Source organism: Electrophorus electricus, chromosome 23, assembly GCF_041902795.1.
Source record: "Electrophorus electricus isolate QZ-2024a chromosome 23, ASM4190279v1, whole genome shotgun sequence".
Taxonomy (NCBI): domain Eukaryota; kingdom Metazoa; phylum Chordata; class Actinopteri; order Gymnotiformes; family Gymnotidae; genus Electrophorus; species Electrophorus electricus.
Window position 1 is genome coordinate 10,201,539 of NC_137519.1, and position 27,268 is coordinate 10,228,806.

The window sequence follows — 27,268 nt, forward strand, 5'->3', positions numbered from 1 at the left end:
GGCCGCTAATAGCACTTTTCCTCCTCCTTTGTGCGGCTCGTAGTGGGTATTTAAAAAAAACGGCAGCAGCGAAGCAGACGCGCCTTCCCAGCTCCAAGATGCCTTTTCTCGCGTCTAATGTCTGACACAGAATCCGTACCAAACGCCTTCCTTGATATTTTGTTCAGCGCAGAGTGGAAAGGAGCGTGGGCTTTTTAAAACGGTAAGATCAAAACTCTCCAAATATGCCCCTCATCGAGATCTGGGACCTGCGTGTACGTCAGACGTTAAGGTTGAGACACGTTTTGGCGCTGCTGTGTGAGAAAGTTAGAGTACAGTGTGAACTCGTAACAGAGAAGTGGAGAAGTTGTCCGCGTTTTTCATGGTATATTTTGGATTACGGTACACCGATCCGCTCCACATTACAAAGACTACGCTGAGAGGGGACACACAAACTGCTTTCTCTCTTACAAGTAGACGGTGAGTTGGCAGGTACCGCTTCTTCTACCGAATGTGCTCACGTCCACGGTTTCCGTTCTCCCGTGGCGTCTCCTCTCGTGTAAGTCAACAGTCGACCAAAAGCGACCGCGGAAGGGATCGCATCGAGTCCTGGGAAGGGGCAGAGGTGTCGTGTCGTTCGATAAGAGCGGGATCTTAGTTCCGTGCGCCAGCCTTGCGGGGGGGACGTGAAAGAGCAGTCCTTCACTGATTCGGGATGTTTTTGCCCAGGCTCGCAGTGTGTGCCGCCAGAGCACTGCATGCCGTTAGATCCGCCCAAGCATCTGTCCGTCTGACCATTGGCGCATCCATCAGTGTCACACGCGCTGCACGTTTGCAACGACAATGGCTTCTTCATAGACACCACATTACTCCGCGCGCAGTCGATTTGACTACGGTATAATTCTCATTTTGAACAATATGCCTTATTTATAAGACAAGTGGAAACGTTTTTAACTTTAATAATAAAAGCTACTAAATCACACAACGGTTCGATTTTTATGCAAATTCGTATTTGCGGTTCATTGCAAAGCGGTTTCTCTTCCTGCCTCTAGTCGTGTTTTCTAACTTGTTTGTAGTTAGTAACTAGGTAGCTAGTACATAATAACAGCAACCAGTGTTTGTTTTGTGTTTGCTGACACATTACTACTACTTAATTTTCCGATTTCTGTACAGGTTGCACTAGGAAATAAGAGAAGTGTTAGGAAAGTAACATCATTTTTCGTCAGTGAAGTTTACCTTTAAGTCATCTTAAGTCATCTTGTATCCCAGATTGGGAGTCTAAGATAACCATATAATCGCAGAGTATTTGTTTATACCCAAATGTTGCAAGAAAGTTTTTTTTTCGCATGTTTTAGGCCGCGTTCTAAAAGCAGACAAATAGCGGTTAATATACATATGTGGTAAATTGAAAGGGCGAAATGTGTGTAGGCTAGTCTGTATGTTCACTGCAATGTCTGATAAATTTACTAGCACACCTGGAAGTTTAGCGCTTCGTGTTATAGTGGTTATAACAACAAAATAAAAAGCCTAAATAAATAATCAATATATCTTTATCTAACTGTCAAATTTAAAATTAGTCAAGATCCGTTGATCCGTTGTACTTTGAGTAACCTAATTATTCGTAAAGTAAGCAAGTAAACTGTCTGCTCTCGCTCTCGTTGCTGTTTTAGTATTGATAAAATTAAACTATATATATATATATATATAAACGGTGTATGATAAATACTTTAATACACAAATAAACATCAATAGGAATAGCATTAGACTACTGATACTAGACAGTAGAGAAATCTTATATCTTTTATTGGTGTGGGAAAATGCCACCGACATTTGACCACTTACATATAAAGATATGATTATTTCTGGGGTGTGTGCGTGTGTGTGTGTGTGTGTGTGTGTGTGTGTGTGTGTGTGTGTGTGTGATAGGAATGAAAGAGCGAGAGAGAGAACGCACGCGGGTGTTTGAACATGAGCGCGCAATATCTGTCACCACCTTCCCGTGTCTGACGTCTAGGTGTTGTCTTCTGATTTTGTACAATGTAACGCTAAATAGGCTATCTGTTAAACGTGTATCGTTTTTAAAGTAAAATATATTTCTCAGCTGACTAAAACATTGTCCTTGACGCACAGAAAAGTAAATGTACTTACCCCTGTATTGTAATATGTTTCCTAAATTTGTGCTGCTGTAGCCCATTACATGTATGTACCCAGTTTGTCATTTTATGTATTGTTCTGTGATAATTGTCGCCAATATTAATGTATTACAGCAGTGTGATATTTTGGTGCATGTAAAATGCTTGTGGAGGCTTTAGGCCCGAAGCCTTAGCAAAGCTCTAAAAGTCATTAAAAGTGTATATAATTTATGTAACTAAAATCTAAACAATATTCAATATTCGTAGTCTAAATATTAGTTTAATTTGGAAGGTAAACGTACACGGAACCTCATCTACTTGGAGTCCTATTTGAAGGGGTGTAGAAAGTTCCATTATGGTGTGTCTGAGTGCTTCCGCAGAATATAATGAATTAGTAAAAGTAATTGTCTAAAAAGCCATGAGTTGAGCGTTTATTTATTTATTTTATTGTTTTTGAAATTTATTTTAGGCTGTTTCAACACATAACTGAAGTCTACATTTTAAATGTCTCTTTAAATCATAAAGTTTATTACTATCAAATTTGAGGTAATCTGATTTTTTCTCTTAACTTTAACATTATCGTGTAATCAGTTTCAAATTCGTAATGACCAAAGATTGTGTAATCCATTAAAACGTTTATTGTAAATGATTTTTGTAGTCGGGAAAAAAAAGAAAATACTAACACATGGTAAAAAAGTAGGCTAAAAATAATCAAAACGTAAGTAATATGTCCTCTTGAATCCTCTTATAAAGTTGATTATTGGATAAAATGGGTTTCTGCTGTCATTTATATTCACATTACTACCTTTAGAGATGCTGTTAAAAACTTTTTGAGTGTCATTTCAGTCATGAAAAAGAGTATTGTACAGCTGAGAGGGAATTCAAATATTTGTAGAGAAAAAAGAAATGAACACCAGTTTCTTTAGTCCACTAGATGAAGTAACCGGAGCTTTGCCATGGAAATATTCAACAATAAACGGTTCTGAGCAAGCTATTTATTAAGCATGTTCTATGATGCTTCAGAATTTCACCATGCACTCCTTGTTCAGTTTAACATGTTGCAGCATGATGAAACGCAACTGCATTGTAGTAGGCAGTGACTTTTCGACGTTTGGTTTTTAGAACGGACACAGGTGTTAATTTGTTTGGAGTTATGGCATGAACACGTCTTTAGAATATTACAGACCAAATAATTATTTTGCATTAAGTCTGCATGGTCTCTCTCTGTCTCTCTGTCTCTATCTCTTTCTCTGCCTCTTTTAATTGACGAGCCATGTTGCGTAAAGTAAGATAAATTAATAAGACTTAATAAAAACGATCCAGATACCACAGGTTCCATAATCTGACTTTGTTGTGGCTGCCGATACAGACTGGAAATGAAACAACAGGAATTAATCACATCCATATTCAATAAAATATTCACACGCTGCAATTATTCGCGTCCTGGCACGCAATTTAATGCCTTCCCGTGCGCACAGAGGAATCTCTTTGAAGAGTATGTAGTCTTTTACTTGCTTGGTTTTTTGTTAATTTATTTATGTTTCCCCCTTGGCGATTCTGATTGGCCACAGAGAAAGATAACTTTTTATATTCTTACTACTGTGACAGAATAGCATAATTAGGGTCAATCAAATGACTTGATTAATGAAGGATATAACTTTTTCTCCGTTTGCATTAAAGTGCAACCAGTTACATCTGTCATACGTGAGCCGGTTACATCTGTCAACGCGCATTACTGCGAGCAACCCAACGAAACTCCAGCGGCGGATTTGTGGATTCATTTCCTCACATGCTAAAAAATGGAAAAAAAAGGAAAATAAATTATTGGGCTACACAGCGGTTCATCAAAAAATTCTAAATAGAATGGAATTTACACAGGCGTGCTGGATTAATTTGTTTATAAAACGTAATATAGTTAATCTCTTAAACAACTAACTAATTCGTTATTCAGCCCCAGATTTTGTTAGTAGACCACAATGAAGGGGGTCAAATGGCGTAGAGTGTTTATTTATATATATATATATATAAAACTAGGCTCGCTTTATCACTGTGCTCTGCAAACTCATGTCCAACAACCGTTTGCGTTTTAAGATCATTTCCAATTTTCCCTTTCTAGAAAAAGACAGGGGTGCTTCAGGTGACCTACGAGTGCATATATGCTGTTCTGAGATCAGTCAGCACTTGAAATTAGCCGCTGCTAAATTATATAACTAAACAAGCTGCACTGTACGGCTTTTTATAATTCTGGCCATGCGCAACCCCTGTTATTTAATTATGCGAAACCTATTGTGAGCTTCCTAAAAGCATCGTAAAACAAATATCATCTTTAAATGGCAGAACAAGTATTACACTGAACACTCTAATTTTAGATGATCTTAACACTACGATTATTTTATGAAACTGGGGCCTGTTTAGTAACATGGAAGGTGAGTAGAGGAAAAGGCCTAGAATAAGCGTTATTATAAAGTGCGTAACAGTAAGGACGCCATACTCTGGTTGAGAGTACCAGTTTGCACTGGTGTTTTTTATAACTCGTCCCTAAGTTCCCCGTCGCCGTCTCTAAATAGAAAACTCACACACGTCTCATCGCACCCAGATCAAGATGTGCGTCTTTACGCTTTAACACCAATCCGAACGCCTAAACTGTAAGACAGTGCAGGTAATTAGGCCCCTGCGTAAAGATAATTATTAGTAATAGCAATTTATTAACATTTTCCATCATTTGGAATTCAAGTGAGATTACGGTAAGTTATAGCAAACATTTAATCGTGATCTACGTTGTCCTTTAATTAACGAGTGTTCACTGTAATCGCTCCTTAGTTTGGTAATTAATACCCCGTCGTTTTAGTCCATACTCATTTTCAGTCCATAAACTTGGCGTCCATGTTTTGTTCATAGATCTGCTCTGAATTTCTTGGTCTTCGCAGCCAGGTGAAATAAGAACAATTGCAAAAGATCGTGTTGTTCGCTATTTAGTGTACTACACCCATCAACTACGGTAGTTTTATTATGAATGATTGCCGACGACAGCGTTGTTAGCTTTTTAGCCTACCACACCTGTACAGACGAGCTTTATAGAAAAGCGCAGGTCGATGTAATCGATATTTTCTGGCCGCTTGCGTGTGGAGCGCTCTAGTAATTAGCCAGTGGAGGACGCAGAAGGACCGAGGGCATCTCCGTTACCGGGCAGCCACAGCGTGCCACAGCCTCACCTTCATTCAAACACGCGCCAGAGGCTTGCACAATCCCGCTGGATTAGATAACATTTCTTACGAATAAAGGTTAATGATTGTCGCTACTGTGACCATCGCCCTCCCCTGAGGCCAAACTCTCAATAGACTCTCGAGCTGGCGGCGTAGGCAGCGGGCCACGCCAGGGTCGACTAGGCCACCCGATATCTAACCAGCGGGGCCCGAGGGCACCAGACGTGGGTGAGACACCTGCTTCATTTGGCTTGTAGAGTCAGACCAGCTTGCGATATAATGTACTGGTAGTCAGGGACAAAAAGATGGGTAGGAAATGGAGACAATGACTTGGGGGGGGGGGGGGGGGGGGGGGGGGGGTTACAGAGGACTGGAGGACAGTTCCGAGTCTGAAAGCAGGGGAGATTTCACGGTGGTCGAGCTGGAGAAGAGAATACTCTCTGCTGCTCAGCACATCTTCACGGCACACTTGTTCCCAGTAGTGTGTGTAAGGAGGCCAAGCTCTGGTGCGCAGGCAAGAGTGGATCTCTTCCAGAGCAGGGGAAACATTGACTCATCTTGGAGCTCCCTTCTGGAAATATACCTAAATGCTACATTTATTATTATTATTATTATTATTATTATTATTATTATTGGCCTTTTATGTTTGCATTATGGCATTATAGCTGCTATATTGCATATGGTATGAATTAAGGCCACTGAAGTTGAATTAACCATAGGCCCAGCAAATGCTATAAATAATCAATTTTAACCCCTTAAATATCAGGCTTATTATTTTATTAATAATCTTAAGGCAGACTTAAATAACTACATGAAACTAACATGAAAGGTAAGAGAGAAACTAACTTTGACAAAAAGAATAGGGTTAGGTAATTCAACTCCTATCATACCCCTACACCTCTCTTCTGAATGAACCATTAACACTAAACACTTGTTGTACAGTGCTGCTCCTGTGAAAAGGAAACCTTTTAAAATGGACTCTTATCAGCAAAATGTGTCTCTTTACTAAGACATAAGCTTTCCTAAGAAGTCAAACTTTAGTGGGTAGGGGGTGGACTGTTTGCCTCTCTCTCTCTCTCTCTCTCTCTCTCTCTCTCGCTGTCTGTCACTCTCTCTCTCTCTCTCTCTCTCTCTCCTAATGCTTGCTGGGTGTGCTAGCTTTCAGGGTTGAGAGGGCAAGTGCCGACCAGCCCTCTTTGTCTGTTACTAGGTCACGGAGGACCCCCCCCCACCAGCACCCACCCCGCCAACACTGCCTCTCCTGCCTCTCCTGCATCCAGCACCTCCTGATCCCCTGCCACCAGGGAGAGGGTAATTTAAGCTCCGCGTGACGTTCCCTATTCATCACTGTCCCACCGACCCGCTTCAAAATTAAAGTCTGATCTACAAAGTTAAAGCAGAATGAGACAAAAAATTGGCAGAGGTCAAAAAGGGTGGGACGAGTCAAAACACGATGTGCTGTTGTGGCGCCCCTTGACATATGTGGTTGCTCAGGGCCGGCAAGAAATTAATGCATTAACCCACTGCATCAGCTGAGGCCCCCAGGGGCAACAGCGCCGCGGCCCACAAAACCGTCTGCGAGGCCCCAAAACACGCCTCAAATCTCAGCCCAAGCAAATAGGAAGCAAACATGTTTCAGTGTTTACAGCAGCACTGTTTTCTAATGGCAAAGGAGTGCTGTTACCATGGGCCACCAGTCGCAGCGCTAAACGGGCAGTATTAGTTTTGGAGCGATTGCTTCCTGAGAGTGTAGGGGGAGCAGCTTTTTGGATATTTTGGCAGTTGATCATCAAACGGTACAATGTTGAGAACACTTCATATTGTTCTCCATATGCTAATTGCTTGACTATAAAGGGAAGGCCAAGACTCCTGAGATGGCAATGTGATGGAAAATTCTAAGAATTCCTGATGGCCCTAGGAGGGAAGAAGCAGGTTCAGCCGAATAAGACTGATTAGGAAAGAGCAAGCGTCCTTACTGGATGTGTAAAAACGTGACCAAGAAAAACAGAGCGACTTCCTCTGTAATGGGCCAGTGTAACTCCGCCTGATTGGGCCAAATGACGTAAGGGCTGAAGCTGACTCAGACATGCCTGATTGAGGGAGCATGTGTGTGTGGGTGTGTGTGTGTGTGTGTGTGTGTGTGTGTGTGTATGTGTGTGTGTGTGTGTGTGTGTGTGTGTGTGTGTGAAAGAGAATGAGAGGGGGAGAGAAATCTCAGTGGAGGTATGGTACTATGTACCTTTTCTGCATACTTGCATACAAACAAGCACACAAACAGTGAGTGTGTGTGTAAGTACACTTAATGTGGGTGGGTGGGGGACACTTGCCATAAGAGAGAAAGGTAGTGTGTGTGGGTGCGTTTAAGCATGAATCAGACACTAAACCTTGTGTATGTGAGCATGTTGAAAAGCCAGCATCTGTGTGTATATGTGTGTGCATGCATTTGTGTGAGTTGCTGCTGCTGCATGTGTGCGCGCACATGGGTGTGTGTGTGTGTGTGTGTGTGTGTGTGTGTGTGTACATGTGCATCAGTGTGGGTTTGGGTGGGTTGCTGTATGGATCTGTGTATATGTATATGCATACTCGTGCATATATGTGTGTGTGTTTCCAGCTCTGTGTGTATGTTAGTCTGTGTGCGATTGCCTTGCATATCCTTGTGCGGATCCTGATCCGTGGTGCCGTATGGTAAACAGGAACGCTTTCCCTGGAAGGAGGAATTTCCCCCTGTAGCCCCCTATATCTGTAATAGTGGCGGTAATGAGCTGCAGCTGTCATAGAGCTTTCCGCTTCTCGTCCCTGATTCATGTTCCTGCTGCACAGCGTCTACAACTGGAACAAATGTTTACCCCAATGAGAAGCAGGAAAACACGGCCTGCCCAGCTCACGGCTCTTAACAGACTAACTAATGGCCCCAGTCCTATTTTAGCCCTTTTAATAATGCAAGCTAGCTTTGAGATGCAGACCTCCGAGATGAATCATGCTGGCCATTGAATGGTGCAACTTTCTAGGTAGATGATACTAAAGATGTGTAACAGATAGGACATGGAGCTGAACGGAGGCTTGATTCTGATATTTTTCCTAAAGGAAATAGAAATAGAATGGATATTTTTAACTCTACTTTTGGGAAAGGAGTCATATAGACATAGTTAAGCTGCTGGAGTTTTCTCTTGTGTCTGGCTATTTCAGTCCGTTCACACACACTCTCTCATGTTGGGGCTTCTCGTGTGCTGCTCCGCTGTAAAGGAAGCTGTGAAAGGCAGACTAAAACACTGTTCAGTGTAAAGCTACAGTTTCATATGCTGCTTTTTATTTATGTTTTATTTTACAATTACTTTTCTTAATGTTTTTACCTGTAGTCCATGTTTTTTTTTCCTTTTTTCAAAAGACCTTGATTTTTTTTCTTTTCATGCCAAAGTGGTGTGTGTGTGTGTGTGTGTGTGTGTGTGTTTACTCTACATGGTAGTAGATCTGTGACTCAAAATGGCACCACAGTGTGCCATGCATCCTGGCAGTGGCATTAATCACACTTTTTTAATTAGCACAGACTGGCTTTATTAATTAGGTGTGATACGGCACTGATATGGCCTCTCTGTGTCAGTCCTCCTTCCACATCACAGACACACAAACACTCACATACACACACTCTCACACACCACCCTCTAGCCATCAGACCTCCTCTCACAAGCAGATGTCTCAACCTCGCAGATAGAGAGAGAGAGAGAGAGAGAGAGAGAGAGAGAGAGAGAGTGAGTGAGTGAGTGAGTGAGTGAAACACTGTGAATTCCACACAGTTAGAAGAATGGAGAGGAAAGTGGGGAGAAAGCTTTGTAGCTTTGAAGAGGCTAATACAAGTATGTACACTGTGTGTCCAGAAGACCAGGATACTAACTTGATTCTGAAGCGCTGCGAAAGTGTGAGCTAAAGAGGAGCATAAGGGAGAGAAAGTGACAGGGAGTCTAAAACAGGAGGAAAGGGAGTCGGAAGGAGGGAGGGAGCACTGCAAAGAAGGAGAGTGTAGCGAACGGGAAAGGCGGCATCGGGAAAATCAGAGTGAGCAGAACGGGTGTACTCAACAACCAAACTGCCCACACAGCTCTAATAGTACACCGATCAGCGAAGCAGATGCCAGCCCAGAGAACTGGCCCTACTGTCTCACTCGCTGTCTCTCTCTCTCTGTCTCTGAATTTCTGTCTCACTCTCTGTCTCTCGCTGTCCGACTCTCTCTCCCTGAGCCACTTGACTGTGCTGGTGTTTATCTTGCGCTGACATCCTCGACCTCCTCCACTCCTGCTACGCTCTGGAACAGCAGTGGCATCCTAAGCACACACGCTGAGAGACAGAGAAGGAGAAGAAAAACCAGACAGAGGCAGGGTGAAAGAGAGATGGTGGCCACAGGCTGTGAAATGGAAAGAAGAGCAGGGGAAGAGAGAGAAAGAGGGAGACACAGAGACAGACAGAGAGAGAGAGAGAGAGAGAGAGAGAGAGAGAGAGAGAGAAATGATGCTCTAGCTGTCTACCTTAAAATGAGGCTGTATGGGCATGTGGTCATGTATGGTGCCCCCCCACCCCCAACCCCCCGCCTATCTCTCACGCCTGAGCTGTTTAGCAGCGAGCGATCACTCAAGCACATTTCTACAAATGAGCATCATGGCCAAACTAAAGTGACAGACCCGAATCTAATGACTGATAAATCAGGAATTTGTGTGTGCGCACATACACAAACACACACACAAACATACTCAGTGTTATGTGGCATCATATTGATTCGTGGTTAGCTAGTGCAAGTGTACTGGGTGTGTATTGCATGTGCGTACTCTCTGAGGCCTAGTACTCTCCTATACAGGCAAGATTAGTACCCTAGTATAGCTAAACCCAGACGCTAACAGACGTGGTACTGGTGCACTGGCTCCAGCCTGTATTCTGTAGCATTGGTACACTGGGATAAATGGTAAATACATAGAGCACTTTATTAAGTACACCCACTCTATAACAGGCACCTAAAAGGCTCCCAAACCACTTACAGGTCAGATGTAAGTGATAATCCACCAGTGCCACCAGCTCACTGACTGTACTGGTGTCTTGGACAGTAAGTACACTGTGTTGATCTTCACTGGCCTATTTCATGAGTGCCCTGCTTCGTCCAGCTGTTAACTGGATGCTTTTAATATACATTTGAACTGTAAATGCGCTTTTAAATACTGCATATTTACACATTGATTAATACAGCATAAATTCATAGATATGCACTTACATATTCATACACAAAATACAAAGACATCACCTGACACCCCCAAGTTATTTTCAGTTAACCTCTGAGTACATTTACAGCATTTTGCAGACATTCTTATCCAGAGTGACTGTCCTGTGTTTAACAGTATGTATGTTCTCTGGGAATCAAACCCATTATCCTGGTGTTGTTAGCACCTTGCTCTGCCCAAAAGAGACCATCTGCCTACAGATGCAGCTATAGAGTAGATGCACCTATTAACCTACTTTATTCAGTATGTTCCATTAAAGGCCATACTACAAGATTGCTTTGACAAAACATGACAAAATAAAACTCATTTTCCTACATAGAAGCTTAATCACTGAATTATACCACTGACGTGCTGCTGATTTTTTTTGTCAGTACACTAATTACCTTTGCTTGTGATACTGATGTATTAAAATACAATTTTCAAATCAGTACTTAAATGTACCTTAAATTAAATGTAGACTTTTGCTTCATTTCAGAACTCTGCTATTATCTGCAGTTCCCAGTGAAAATGAAAAATATTCTAATTATCAAAGACAGCAAAATGACATCATCGGTGTTGGGCTTTGCATCTGTAATAGCGGTGTTCGTGTATACATGTGCTTGCTTGTGTGTGTGTGTGTGTGTGTGTGTGTGTGTGTGTGTGTGTGTGTGTGTGTGTGTGTGTGTGTGTGAAATGTTGAAGTTTGGAATTTGTTTGGAATTAGGATCTGCTTTGGTTTGGATGAGCTGCTAAGTTTTAGTGTCTCTCTCTCTCTCTCTCTTTCACTCTCTCTCTCTTTCACTCTCTCTCTCTCTCTCTCTCTCTCTTTCACTCTCTCTCTCTCTCTCTCTCTCTTTCACTCTCTCTCTCTCTCTCTCTCTCTCTCTCTCTCTCTCTCTCTCTCTCTCTTCTCTCTCATGTTCTGCTGTTCTGCCCCTGCCTTTGGGAGGATTCTGGCAGAGCTCTTCCTCTGGACACAGAACCGGCAGGGCTCTGAGCTCTCCGTGCTGGCCTGACCTCTACCAGCTCACTCCTCCCCGGTGCAGGCATGGTCCCCAGGCAGGGCTGGGACAGAACGCTTAGTGAGACGTCCTCTTCCAAGGCAGGTTCTCCAGGCGACGGTCACATGCACAGGATCACAGGGGTTCATTCAACTGGCTCAGAACAAAACAAAAGACCCCCTGCAGAGAGAGAGCAAGGGGGTGTCTTTGTATGTGAGGGGGTGAACTAGAGGAAAGAGTGAGGCTGTTTTTGAGTGTGTCCCTGTGTGCAAAAGAGACCGTATAGTTCAGCAGGAATAAGGGTGTATGGGTCAGAAAGAGAGCGAGAGTGAGGCAGTTTTGGAGTGTGGGTGTGTCCATGTGTGTCTGTGTATAGGTGCAAAGCCATGGTGCATATTTCAGCAACACCCCATAGAGGGGGAGAAAAAAATGGGTGTGATCCAGTGAGACAACCATATCAGTTCACTGAATTTAGATTCACCTATTGAACACCCACTGAACACTTATGCTCACACATGAGCAGGGACAATACAGTGAATAAAGCACAGCTGGTCAGTAATTTATAATTTTTCTATAAATGCATTGTATGCAGTTATTATGGAATGCTGTTTCATTCCCCAATTGTATAACTGCACGTGTAATGTGTAACAGCTATGGTGCTTTCTGCTTTAACGAGTCCTGTCGTGGACTCGTATCACTGTTTTTCAGCAGCCCAGAGTGCAGCATGATTTGATTGGAGTAAATTAATGTTGGACATAAAAAAGGATTCCTGGCTTGCCTCTCGCGCTGAGGTCAGGTTTTTCATACAGAGAAGTAAAGCACACTGGACCAGTGTTGGGATGTGTTTTAAATTTCGATGAGGTCATTTCTCAAAACGAAAAGATCGGGTCTTGGTAGAAAAGGGACCGGATCGGAGGTATTAGTTCAAGGTATATGTTCCCTTTTGCTTTGTGGTGTGTCTTTTCATTTGCACTCTAAAGCAAAACTGATGTCTCCCCTTTTCAAATATTATTCATTTCCCATGCCTGGTTTTGAGTTTTCTGATCCGCTATAGTCCTAATTGAACACTTTGACAGGCAGGTACATTAAACAGCAGAAAAGCTTTTAAAGATGGCTCCTGGTCAGCAACGTGCCCCCCCCCCCCCCCCCCGCCCCTCCTCTCTCTCCTTCATTCTCTCCCCCTCTCTCTGTCTCTCTCCCTCGGTGGCCTTGAGCTTCATACAGATCCATCCTTTTTCTCTGGCCTTAAATGGGATAATGGAGAACTCAGATGACCCCATGCCCATACAAATGCATGCACACTTTTATTTTATTTTTTTTTTGATCTAGTCATTCATACTACAGCGATGAAGGACAACTAGCTAATATGTTTTAGGAGAAAATCAGTGGGGAAAAAAAAAAATTAACCAACCCTTGAATGGTTTCTAATAGCCTAACACATAATTATAATTCTCAAGTATTCAGCCTGTGAGCAAAAATAAAGGCAGCCGATACGCTGCCAATCACGGCTCCAGCTCGGATGGTAATCTCTGCACAGCTGGTGCCATGGTAACCAACATTAAGTGGACACTATAATCATATCATTAATTCAGCTTTGCGACCTCTTTGTCTCTATTTTTAAAACAGGTGAGAAAGCAGTAGCTGGAAGCGCGGCAGCCCGACACGTCTCCCCTGGCCCTCTTCCCTCTCCTCCCGCGCTACACCACCACGGCCCTACAGGGCTCATCGTCAAGAAAGCAACGGGCTGCCACTTAATGCCTTTGCTCAAAAAGCACACAGAGCAGGAGAGACTTTGTACACGTGCTGCCATGTGTATACTGCCACTGCAGAACATAGCAAGGAGACGTGTTTTGTATCCTATGAATCAAGTGTGCATTTTTTTTTTTTCATTTTTAAACCAAAGAAAACTGCTAAACCATCCAGAGAGGTTGTTACATTCTGTGTAATATAGTTGTTTTTCTTCCTTTATTTTCTTTAGGATGTCAAAACGTCTGGAGGATAATTTTGCTGACTGCAGCATGAGAGCTTGGATAAAGGTCAGAGCCCACAATCTCACATTCCTGTACTTCCTTACTCCAGTACCCTTACACTCACTGACCAGTACCCATACCCTTACACTCACTGACCAGTGCCAATACCCTTACACTCACTGACCAGTACCCATACCCTTACACTGACTCACCAGTGCCCATACCCGTACACTCACTCACCAGTGCCCATACCCTTACACTCACTCACCAGTACCCATACCCTTACACTCACTCACCAGTACCCATACCCTTACACTGACTCACCAGTGCCCATACCCGTACACTCACTCACCAGTACCCATACCCTTACACTCACTGACCAGTGCCCATACCTGTACACTCACTCACCAGTACCCATACCTGTACACTCACTCACCAGTGCCCATACCCTTACACTGACTCACCAATACCCATACCCTTACACTGACTCACCAATACCCATACCTGTACACTCACTCACCAGTGCCCATACCCTTACACTCACTCACCAGTGCCCATACCCGTACACTCACTCACCAGTGCCCATACCCTTACACTCACTCACCAGTACCCATACCCTTACACTCACTGACCAGTGCCCATACCTGTACACTCACTCACCAGTACCCATACCTGTACACTCACTCACCAGTGCCCATACCCTTACACTGACTCACCAATACCCATACCCTTACACTGACTCACCAATACCCATACCTGTACACTCACTCACCAGTGCCCATACCCTTACACTCACTCACCAGTGCCCATACCCGTACACTCACTCACCAGTGCCCATACCCTTACACTCACTCACCAGTACCCATACCCTTACACTCACTGACCAGTGCCCATACCCTTACACTCACTCACCAGTACCCATACCTGTACACTCACTGACCAGTACCCATACCCTTACACTGACTCACCAATACCCATACCCTTACACTGACTCACCAATACCCATACCTGTACACTCACTCACCAGTGCCCATACCCTTACACTCACTCACCAGTGCCCATACCCTTACACTGACTCACCAGTGCCCATACCCTTACACTGACTCACCAGTACCCATACCCTTACACTCACTGACCAGTAACCATACCCTTACACTCACTCACTAGTGCCCATACCCTTACACTGACTCACCAGTGCCCATACCCTTACATTGACTCACCAGTACCCATACCCTTACACTGACTCACCAGTACCCATACCTGTACACTCACTCACCAGTGCCCATACCCGTACACTCACTCACCAGTGCCCATACCCTTACACTCACTCACCAGTACCCATACCTGTACACTGACTCACCAGTGCCCATACCCTTACACTGACTCACCAATACCCATACCCTTACACTGACTCACCAATACCCATACCTGTACACTCACTCACCAGTACCCATACCCTTACACTCACTGACCAGTACCCATACCCGTACACTCACTGACCAGTGCCCATACCCTTACACTCACTCACCAGTGCCCATACCCTTACACTGACTCACCAGTGCCCATACCCGTACACTCACTCACTAGTGCCATACCCTTACACTCACTGACCAGTACCCATACCCTTACACTCACTCACCAGTACCCATACCCTTACACTGACTCACCAATACCCATACCTGTACACTCACTCACCAGTGCCCATACCCTTACACTGACTCACCAATACCCATACCTGTACACTCACTCACCAGTACCCATACCCTTACACTCACTGACCAGTACCCATACCCGTACACTCACTGACCAGTGCCCATACCCGTACACTCACTGACCAGTACGCATACCCGTATACTCACTGACCAGTAACCATACCTGTACACTCACTGACCAGTGCCCATACCCTTACACTGACTCACCAGTGCCGATACCCTTACACTCACTGACCAGTACCCATACCCTTACACTCACTGGCCAGTACACATACCCTTACACTCACTCACCAGTGCCCATACCTGTACACTCACTGACCAGTACCCATACCCTTACACTCACTGACCAGTACACATACCCTTACACTCACTGACCAGTGCCCATACCCTTACACTGACTCACCAATACCCATACCTGTACACTCACTCACCAGTGCCCATACCCTTACACTCACTGACCAGTAACCATACCTGTACACTCACTCACCAGTGCCCATACCCTTACACTGACTCACCAGTGCCTATACTCGTACACTCACTCACCAGTACCCATACCCATACACTCATTGACCAGTACCCATACCCTTACACTCACTGACCAGTACCCATACCTATACCCTCACACACTTGTACTCATTCCCTTACACTCACTCTCCTGTACTCAGGTTTCAGAATGTTTAAAATTGTATTCTGTTAAAGATTACTGATTACCTGTTATACTTGCTCCTGAGCAAGACCCTTAACCTCAAGTTGTACTCAGTCATAATTGTAAGACGCTTTGGATAAAAGTGTAAGGCAAATATATCTGTAAACCAATCTAAATGATTACTTTATTAAAGTGATAAAAATACGTTTAACCCTTTAACAACAAAAGTGCGGCCCCCACAGTGTCAGCCAATATGGTCATCAAGAAGCATCTACAAGCTCCTGCATTTCCTCTGTGCAGATGCATGAACTATTCAGCAGGTGTGTAAAAGATGTGCACATAAACCACATGTCCCCTACCCAGCGGTCAAGCACTTCTGAGAAGACCTTCTGCTGCAGTGTCCAGTCCCTACACTCCTGTCTAACTGGGAGGCTCCACCAGAGTAAATATCTCAGATAAGGTATAGAATGTCTTGGCACTCGTAATAACAGAGTTCTTCATTATCAAACCTGCGGCACTTTGTTGGAATATTCTGATTAAAAACTGCTCCGCGATTGGAGATAATGAACTCGTCTGTTTTAAGATTTTGCCGAAGCCGAAGCTCTATTAGAAGCTGCTTAACACTTGGCTGAGAAGGGGGAGTATTTTAAAAAGCACTTTGTGTTTGTAAGCAGGAGTTTATCATCTGATAATGAATGCGAGACGTAACATGAGAAAAATCTGGAAACAGTGACTGACTCCAGTAATCTGTGATATATCTTCAACTAAACACAAAAGCAACTTCATTAAGATAACTTTTACGTAACATGTATAAAGTCATATGAAATAAATACCATATATTGACAAAAAAAACCCAAAACTTTAACATAGTGTTAACATAGAAACCATTGTCTTTGCATTATACAAACCTCATGTCCTCATGAAACAAATCCCATGTTCACAAACAAAGCTATTAGCACTCAAATTGCAGTGTGTGTTAGTGAAAGCGCAGAAAGACATGAATGGCAGCAGAAAAAGCTCCCAAATGGACATCTGCTTCCAGTGAGGAACTGCAAGGGAATGAAGAAACAGACCAAAAACGCAGTCTGGTTCAAAACACAGCGCATGCCACATATCTGAAACACTGAAGTAAATGCAGGGTACTTTTGATGGCAGTTCTGTGGATGGGAACAACAGTCATGTGAACCGTTCCCTCAGTTAGGAGCATTACAGAAGGGGGAAAGAAAGAAGAAGAAAGAAAAAGGTAAAAGGATCCTTAAGTTTTAATTTTGCTAACTTTCACCATATTTTTAAATGTAGCAGTCACACACCAGTACCCATTCCCTTACACACACACACACACTCCTGTACTCATCCCCTTACACACACACACACTCCTGTACTCATACCCTTACACACACACACACTCCTGTACTCATACCCTTACACACACACACACTCCTGTACTCATACCCTTACACACACACACACTCCTGTACTCATACCCTTACACACACACACACTCCTGTACTCATACCCTTACACACACACACACACACACTCCTGTACTCATACCCTTACACACACACACACACACACACACACACACACACACTCCTGTACTCATACCCTTACACACACACACACACACACACACTCCTGTACTCATACCCTTACACACACACACTCCTGTACTCATACCCTTACACACACACACACTCCTGTACTCATACCCTTACACACACACACACTCCTGTACTCATACCCTTACACACACACACACACACTCCTGTACTCATACCCTTACACACACACACACACACACACACACTCCTGTACTTATACCCTTACACACACACACACACACACTCCTGTACTCATACCCTTACACACACACACACACACACACACACACACACTCCTGTACTCATACCCTTACACACACACACACTCCTGTACTCATACCCTTACACACACACACACACACACACACACACACACACTCCTGTACCCATTCCCTTACACACACACACACTCCTGTACTCATACCCTTACACACACACACACTCCTGTACTCATACCCTTACACACACACACACTCCTGTACTCATACCCTTACACACACACACACTCCTGTACTCATACCCTTACACACACACACACTCCTGTACTCATACCCTTACACACACACACACTCCTGTACTCATACCCTTACACACACACACACTCCTGTACTCATACCCTTACACACACACACACACACACACACACACACACACACACACAATCCTGTACTCATACCCTTACACACACACTCCTGTACACATACCCTTACACACACACACACACACACACACACACACACACACACACACACACACACACTCCTGTACTCATACCTTACACACACACTCCTGTACTATTGCCTTATTCTTACACTCCAGAAATACTCTTAGTCTCACACTTTTGTACTTGTACATTTACACTCACAATCCTGTACTCATACCCCTACATTCACATTTTATTACACATTTCCATTATGCAACCCTGCTCGTAAAGGGTCCTTACCCTCCTGTTCTCCTACCCTTACACACACAGTCCTGTACTCATACCCTTACACACTCACACTCCTGTACTCATACCCTTACACTCACACTCCTGTACTCATTCCCTTACAGACACACACACACACACACACACTCACACTCCTGTACTCATTCCCTCACACTCACAGTCATTACACACTTCCATTCATATCTTTACACTCAAACAGCAGAATTCATACCTTACACTCCAACTTCAGTACCCATACCCTTACACTCACACTCTTGTACCCTCACAATTACATACCTGTATTCCTGCCTTCTGTGCTTATATCTTTACACACGAGATGTCCAGTCCTAGAAGGCAGGAGCCCTGCACAGTTATGCGGTTTGACGATTTCCCTGCTCAGAGACACCTGATTCAAATGATATGCTAATTATCATGTTTAGTAGCTGTAACAGAGCAAGAAAAGCAGTCTGTGCTGGACTAATGTACTCATACACTTATACTCCTGTACTCATACTAATACTCACACTAATATTTACATCTTTTACACTCCCACACCCATACTTGTATAATCATACACCTCTACATGTGTTCTCTTACATACCGTTATCCTATTATACACACAGACTCATGTTTTTAGGTTTGTACTTTAAAATTGACATACATCAGTAAACCAGTTTTAAATGACATAGCAAAATATACAGAACTTTTGTGTGTCGACTGACACGTATTTACAAATACTCCTAGATATAAGCAATATTAGATATTGTAAACAAACAAATCACACATATGGAAACAAGTATGTGCAAAGTATTTGTGTGGGTCAACGCATTACTGTATCCGCTCATCATGCACACGCACCCACACACATCACCACCACCCTTGTGACGTGCAAATGTGCACCACTAGAAGCCCTGCAAAGGATGGGCTGCGTCCTGACAGAACAAGGAGGCAGAACTCAGGAAACACATTAGTTACCAAGTCCTGTCGTCTACAACTATTCACATCCCATCACGCTCTCATCCCTCCATCCGCTTACTCACTCGCTCCAACCACAGCCAGAGGAGCAAGGCACACTCCACCCAGATGCAGCCTGCCTGGCACTCACGAGAAAGCAAAATAGCCGTGCTGTAACGTATCTAAAAAAAAAAATTAAGAAGAAGAAGAAGAAGAGTGGACCAAAGGAATGTTTAGCCACTAAAGACTAGGAGAGCCTTAAAGTGAGTGGCTCAGTAAGACAGAAAAAGAAAGAAAGAACACAATTGTGTAAAAGATGGTGAAAATAAGAGAAGGTGAATGAGAAAAGGAAAGCAGAGTATGTGTGTGTGCGCCTCAAGTCCTTAAATCCATTTCCAAAGATTCCAGCTACCGACATGTAGTTTAAAAGTAATCTGGAGTGTATGTTTATGACTGTGGAGCATGTGACCCCTGAAGCAGCACGTTTGGAGCACCGAGCCTTTCATAGACCAGCACTAATGTGTAAGATTAGTCTATACTCAAAATCTGTCCTACTGTCACATGTGTCGCTGAAAGTAAGTGGAGGTTTTGTAGGTTCAACAAAATCAGTATGAGTCCTCTGCAGTCTATACACATGGGGCTAGAAGTAGACTGAAACAGAAGCTTATGTTTTTGTATGTATATGCATGTGTGTGTGTATATGTGCATGTGTATATATGTGTGTTTGTCTGTTGGGCAGGGGGATATTAGTCTGTGTGCTTTGCACCCACTCCGAGGTCCTAATTATTTTCTTAGTCAGCCGGGTGTGCAGAGTTGGCCTGCAAGTTGTGCAAATGCTTATTTAAGCTGTGTAACTGACATCCATATGGTTTTCATCATCATAAAGAACCGTTTGAGCAGCTTATGTTTTCATGAGCCTGAGCCCCTGGCCTGTCTGTCAAACGGGTGACGCTTTGGCGCTTCAGAGCCGCTCACTGCAACATTCACTTACAGTCTGGCAGCCTTACTTTTATTTTGAATTCTCTCTCTCTCTCTCTCTCTCTCTCTCTCTTTCTCTCTCTCTCTCTCTCTCTCTCTATTTTGTATTAAATATTTTAGAATTAAACCATTTAAACCCAGCATTTCTTGTGTGCTGACCTCTTATGACTAAATAAATAAACAAATTAAATGATAGTAACCTAGTTTTATTTAGTTTTATATTGTGTACCACTGGCCTTCTATGTTTATTATTGTTTTACTGATTAAATAAAGATAAAAGCAAAATTTGGATAAAATGTGTTTCATTTAAATATTTGTGTGAACCAACTTCAAAAACGAATGTGAATATATTCTGTAACTGGCATGGAATTTTTTTATTGCAAGCTTTTAGCCTAATAAGCCAATACAGACACACTGTAATATGGCACAGGAAATGGGGAAAAACAAACAAAGAAACAAAAACACACACACACACACACACACACACACACACACGTAAGGACATTCCATATAAACTTTGAGTGACGTAAGGGTCTGCGCTTTTGTAGTGTAAGAAAGCAAAATGAACCAGGCCGGCTAGGTTTGAACCTTCTGGGCTCCCATACCGAGCGCATAACGAGAGGCCTGGCTCAGTCCAGTCGCGGCCACGGTACACAAGCTCGATCAAAGCAGCAGCCAGGACCGTTAAAGAGGTTTGTTGTCAGATCCGAATGTTTAGGGGATGTAATTCTATGTAAAAACGTTTGAATGTCGCTCCGTGCAGTAGTTCTTCGCGCAGTATTACTTTAAATAAACATCGCGATTCCAGCGCGGGTTTGTGAATAAACAGAAGAAAAACGCAAGCAGCGGATATCCTCCGTTGATTGCCCCCAGATGGGACAGGGTCTCTGGAGCTGCTTAGCTTTCGATTAAGAGGGAAATTCAGACTAATTCAATAAATACAGCTGCTATAGAAACTGGATTTTAATGTGTCATAACACAAGCCGAGAACCCTCTCACTCACACACACATATACATACTTATTCTGTAAATATGAAAGACTAAAACACTATAATGTTCAACAGAGAGCTCTTTATGTGTTTATTTTGAGGCTAAATATATTTAATTTGTAAGTAATTAAAACAAGGTATTTTGTATGTAGCCTAATGTACACCTACTCATTTTTGTGTGTATTTTTATCTTTTCTCCCTCTGTATATATGTGTATACACCTAGATCTTGAATAAATCTTTAAAATCCTTCGCAAATGAAACTGTTATAAAATTAATTAAAATCAATTTAGGAAACATGAATATTGTATCTAATAGGCATACACTTAATACTTAATTTCTCCTGTCGTCTGTACACACAAGCATGCACACGCAGCACTGGAACGTACAGCCAGTTGCCTCGGTGCAGGAATGTCATATTTTAGCTAGTTTCATTAAACCACCCATTCAGGGAGAAGGCAGAAATATTCCTCACACTGTAAGCCTGAGCAGACGATTACTCCCTCTTCCATAGTCCTTTGCTCTTCCTCTTATACACTCACAGTTTCTCACAGTGTGTGTGTGTGTGTGTGTGTGTGTGTGTGTGTGTGTATGTATGAGAGAGAGAGAGAGAGAGAGAGAGAGAGAAATGATCAAATCATCATATGGAAAACTCCAGAGTGAAGGGTGCAAGAAGCAGAAAGGTCATAGACTGTGGATAAAAACGGATAAAAGCTAATGATTAACTCAACCTTTATCTAATCAATAATCATTTATCCAACAATATTACCCACAGCCTTGGCCCATTCTCCATTAACCCAGCCCAGACGCCACTGAATGTCTTGTCTCTGTGTGTCAGCAGTATGGTGTGAATCAGTGTTAGGGCTGTAGGACGCCTGCAAAGCTATGTTCACCCCTTTCCACTTTGATGATGGCCAAGAAAACCAGACAACAGAAAAAAGCTCTCAGCTGAAGTGAACACAGATTTGATACAGATTCATTTAATGTCATTCACTCTGCTGCTTTTGATGTATGACCAGATTGTTCTGATGTTGAACTTGTTAATAACTTGTAAACCTGTTTAGTAAGAAGTAGATCTGCTGTTATTGTTGGGTCTAACTTATGGTTTATTACAACTCAGGAATGGATGTTTAGATATTTAGACAATGCACAGCAGTACACTAGAGAAATGACTTTAAAATGCTTATATTATTTAAAAATACACAGACATAGACAATAAATCATTGTATTTAAAGGACAGTAGTCTGAGCTGTTATGTGTTAACTGACCTAGGGCAGTCGCCTGCTATGACTGTGCTACTTTCCTTCGATTTGATTTAATTGTACAGATTTTTTATGACAGTGCTGGAGTGACACCAGCCTCCCCTGGAGTCTTTCACCCCACATATCTCTCTCTCTCTCTCTCTCTCTCTCTCTCTCTCTCTCTCTCTCTCTCTCTCTCTCTCTCTCTCTCGCTGTCTCTGTCGCTCTCTCTCTCTCACTGTCTCTCTCTCTCTCCTCTCTCTGTCTCTCTCTCTCTCTCTCTCGTCCTCTGTCTGCCACTGATGCCATCTTCATCATAACCTTTCTCTTTATTGCTTTTAATGACTCCCTCTTTCCTTTCATTAATTCTTTATTGATTTCTCTGCTCCACTGTTGAATTAATTTCCAATTACTGCAGATTAGAAGAAAGAAAATAAAAAATTACAACAAATGTGCGTCTGCATGTGTTCCATATGTATGTGAGGAGAGTTGCTGGAGTGAGTTGGAAACATGTTGACAAATGTATTTATGATCAAATGCATTTTCACACATTTTAGTTGTTTATTGTGAATGTGATTAAGATGGTCTATTATATAAGGATGTAAAACAAAAGCCTCCCCCCCCCCCACACACACATACATATACACACATATTATATATATATATATATATATACCAACACAGGAGTGGCGTGAATTGGACAGGAGGGCACTGCAGGAAAGGTCAGTGTGAGCTAACGGCAGGGGTATCTTACATGCTACGTCCAGGCACTCTCGACAGGGTCTCTCAGTGTCACAGTGCAGCCTTTTCCTCCCGCTACTGACGTGACTTGAAAACCAGGTTGTGTGTAGTGTGGGCGTTTGTAAGTGTGTGTGTGTGTGTGTGTGTGTGTGTGTGTGTGTGTTAGAGATCTGTTTCATATGCTTAAAGCTCTCGACTGACATTTCATTTACGCATACTTCAGCATTTAGTATGCAAACTCACATAAGTAGCATCCAGTCTCAAAATAAGCAACCCTTTAGTTTAGTTGAAATCAACTGCATACAAACTATCAATATGAAATTACCAATGAGTGCTAATTAGAGCAATTACTCACTTTGATATCTAGGACAGATATTGATTGTCATTTCCAAAAGAGCTCTCGGAAAGTTATTGTATTGCAAAGAATATAGAAAAGCCTATAACAACCTTCAAGTGGATTAAACAATTATAACAGATCTGGCCTTGCAAAGTATATGGGATTTTTGAGAAAATTTATTATGACAAAGAAAAATGACTACATTTTATAAACAAATGACTGTTTTCTTTGCACAGATAGTGTGCAGGCTTGGTCTAAATGACCTTGGGCTGTGGATACGCTGGACATGAGAGCAGGTGAGTGCTATGGGAGGAAAACTGAAACACAACTCATACAGAAAATGTGGAGAAAATACCCCATTTGGTCTTATGTAAGATATACATAGATAGTTATAGTGGGTGTATATTGGTACAAGTAGTATGACCAAGTGTGTGTGTGTGTGTGTGTGTGTGTGTGATGAACCAAGTCTCATCCTCATGAGTAAAAGTATGTATATACGAAGGTGTGTATATATATCTTACTGTGTGTGTGTGTGTGTGTGTGTGTGTGTGTGTGTGTGTGTGTGTGTGTGTGTGTGTGTGTGTGTGTGTGTGAGAGAGAGAGAGAGTGAAATATTACCCACTAATAGACAGGTCCAGTCCTTTTACATTCTTTACCTCAGTGAGTACTGCAGCATACTGTCACTTTAATAACCTGGAATTATTACTGGCATCCTGATTTGGGGTTAAGAGTGTCTATAAGAGTATATAGATACATTTTCCATCAATAAATTTGCCCTGTATCTGGCCTCCACTGGCTAAACTACCCATCCAGCCTGATTGACATTTTTAATGCAAAATTATACCATGTCTGTCGGCAGAGAGAGAGAGAGAGAGAGAGAAGAAAATAGTGTCCATTCCAAAATTAGCTGGCCATCAACATAAAATAGGATAAGTCTACCATGGTGTCATCTCACAAGAGTATTGATTTGCTGAGAGATTCGGGATAGCGAGCGGATTTCCCATAAACGCAGTAGCCAGTATGTCGTCTTGGGGAGACAGGAGAAGGAGAGCACATAAAGAATACAATAATATACAGATCTCGAGGTTTCAAATCCCCCAGCCAGCCTTATTTAACCTCTAACTAACCATATAGCATTTTTAAAGATACAATAAGCAATACTTCTAGAGGCATTTGTAATAAACGTTTGAAGATTCAGGCTTTAAATCTTAAATATATGAACAAACCTATAGGTAAACTGAAAGATAGTAACAAAGGTGTTAAAATGCTCTGTGGTGCTGAATCTGACTCTATATAGTGGAAGAAAAATAAGCTTGCTTTATATTTGTCCGGTTCCAGAGCTAAATTCTAAAATAAAAGTCTTTTTTCTTTATGAGGCTCATTTGTCAAGAATGTATCAAGAATTTACTTGACTGGTGATCTTAAAAAAAACCTAACAAAACCAAAAAAAACCCTACCACATTGTTCCCCATGTGACATGACAGAACAGCTGCATGCCTGAAGGAAAGTGCCATTTCCGCATACGTCACCAAACTTGTTAGCACTGCACTGATCAATGGGGAGAGATTGGCTAAGCCACACCCCAAAGAGCACGACCAGTTATATGAACCGATCATGACATGGCCAATCCTTGGATAGTTTCTCCTCTATTTTTTTTTAGTTTTATTTTTTTTACTTTAAATGGAAATCAAAACATGTTACAATGTAGGCAGTATGTAATACATCCTGATAGCTGCTGGTTCATCAAGAGCAAGAGCTTGAAGCTTTAAATATGAATAGCCAATAAGGAAAGAGAAAACAATTAAATCTTATATTCCATCCAATCCTTAAATGCTCAATTATAACTGATTTATTTATTTATTTTGTGGCAGACCTGCCCTGTGAGCCAATAAGATTTCATGTGTGTTTTAGCATTGTTTAACCAGCCAATTGGGTGCCACGTAAGTGTTTCAGCATGTGTACCAGCTGAAGCCATGGTTAACGAGCGCCAGCAACAGTGCAAGAATGAAATCCAGACTGCAAGAGGGTTTGGATTGATTTCCAACATCTTGATTTAATATCCTGAATTAATTATTTTAACTTGAATAATATATAAAGGAAAATAAATGTAGAACCTCAGGGGAACGAGAGGGGGCTTTGCTGCTGCTGAATTATCTCATGGTCAATCTAACCCATAGACTGTTTTCAGCTGTGTGCGTGCCTGTGTTCACGCATGTGTGTGACTGCCAGTGTGTGTGCATGTCTTCTGAAAGACCTGCCTGTAAGTCTTGCCTGTGCATGTGTGTGTGTGTCTCATTGTATATTTTCACTGCATTTAAGTGGGTTTACCTGAAAGATCACTTCCATGGCTGCATAGAGCAAAAATAGGGGTTCTTCAGGTAGGCTAGGGAGGAGACGTGGAAATCTGGAAATGCAGAAATGTTATGAAATTTCCACCTTTAATAGGTGCTTTTAAAATGCTGCCAGATTTGGGGCTCCCAAACGCGTGTGGGAAACATATCCTGCAAAGAAGAGCCGAACCCTATGCCTCAGAACAAATTTGAGCTCACCATGCAGTGTGTGTGGCCAGGGGTCCAGGGGGAACGGAGCTGGCTCTGTTCCCAGGTGCAGTGATAGGAAGTTAGGAAGTACCGTCCCTCTTCTGTGGCGTGATGTGGTTCAGTCACGGGCCCTTTATTTGTATCATTACCCGAGCAGTCGACATGCCCCTGCAAATAATTTAAGCCTTTTAGCAATGGTGCGGGGATGATAGTATAAAAAGGAACAGCCGACCTCAGCCACCTTGAAAGGAACGTCTCTCCCGGATGCATGCTGCGTTTCTGTCAAATCATGGCCAGGCTTAAAACATTCAGAAGTAGGGGACGATTGAATCGGGTGAAGAGGAAAAATGTATTACCTTTCCTTCCAATAAATGTTATCCAGTTTAAATTGTCTATAGGGCTAGATATGCATTTCTGTGAGATTACTGATAGGCCCAAGGCATTAAACAGACAAGAAGAGCCTATAAGCCTCATTGTGCATGCACTGACAATGCAGCAGATGAGATGGATACCAGTGAAACATCTAATATTAAACACCTGTACTGACGTCAAGAAAGCAGGCAGACGCTATTGACATATCACCATCCCATTCGATTACCTTTATTGATAAGTTATCTGGCTTTTTCCACTTTGAACATCAGAAACATCATCAGTCCATAACATGCTTTCTGCTCCCTGTGGGTTTTTTTTTTCTTTTTCATTCTGCAGTGAAATGAGGAGGATCGGGTCTGTACGAGTAGCTGAGATCAATTGGTAGGGAGCTAGGTGTATCTGCTTCCTCCCTGCCGCACAACCTGCTCACTCCTGACACGCGGATTATCATAAAAGAAGACTACTGTCAGAGTTCTCTTGATTTACTGACAGCCTGAGCCAATCAATCTGCAAGTTCAGATTAAAAGTACAAGAATGGAGCGGGTTGTCTCCGTGGTTCCCTCGCTCTCCCTCGTTTTCCCTCTCTCTCTCTCTGCTCTCTTTTTCTCACTCTCTTCTCCTCCCCTTCTTCATTTTAATCTAAGCGAAAATAAAGGTAGGCCTTTAAACTCCATCACTTCCTGAAACTCTTGGCAAGTATTCATT

The 27,268-nt window shown here is 42.6% G+C and overlaps 1 long non-coding RNA gene across 1 annotated transcript; it reads left to right on the plus strand.

The window, feature by feature from the left end:
• The first annotated feature begins 320 nt into the window (after window positions 1-320).
• LOC113574083 (uncharacterized) lies at window positions 321-27,268 on the plus strand. Its single transcript, XR_014119499.1, has 7 exons — window positions 321-459; window positions 11,501-11,653; window positions 13,179-13,420; window positions 13,531-13,588; window positions 16,181-16,340; window positions 23,888-23,947; window positions 26,900-27,268. It is a non-coding gene; the product is annotated as an uncharacterized LOC113574083 (long non-coding RNA).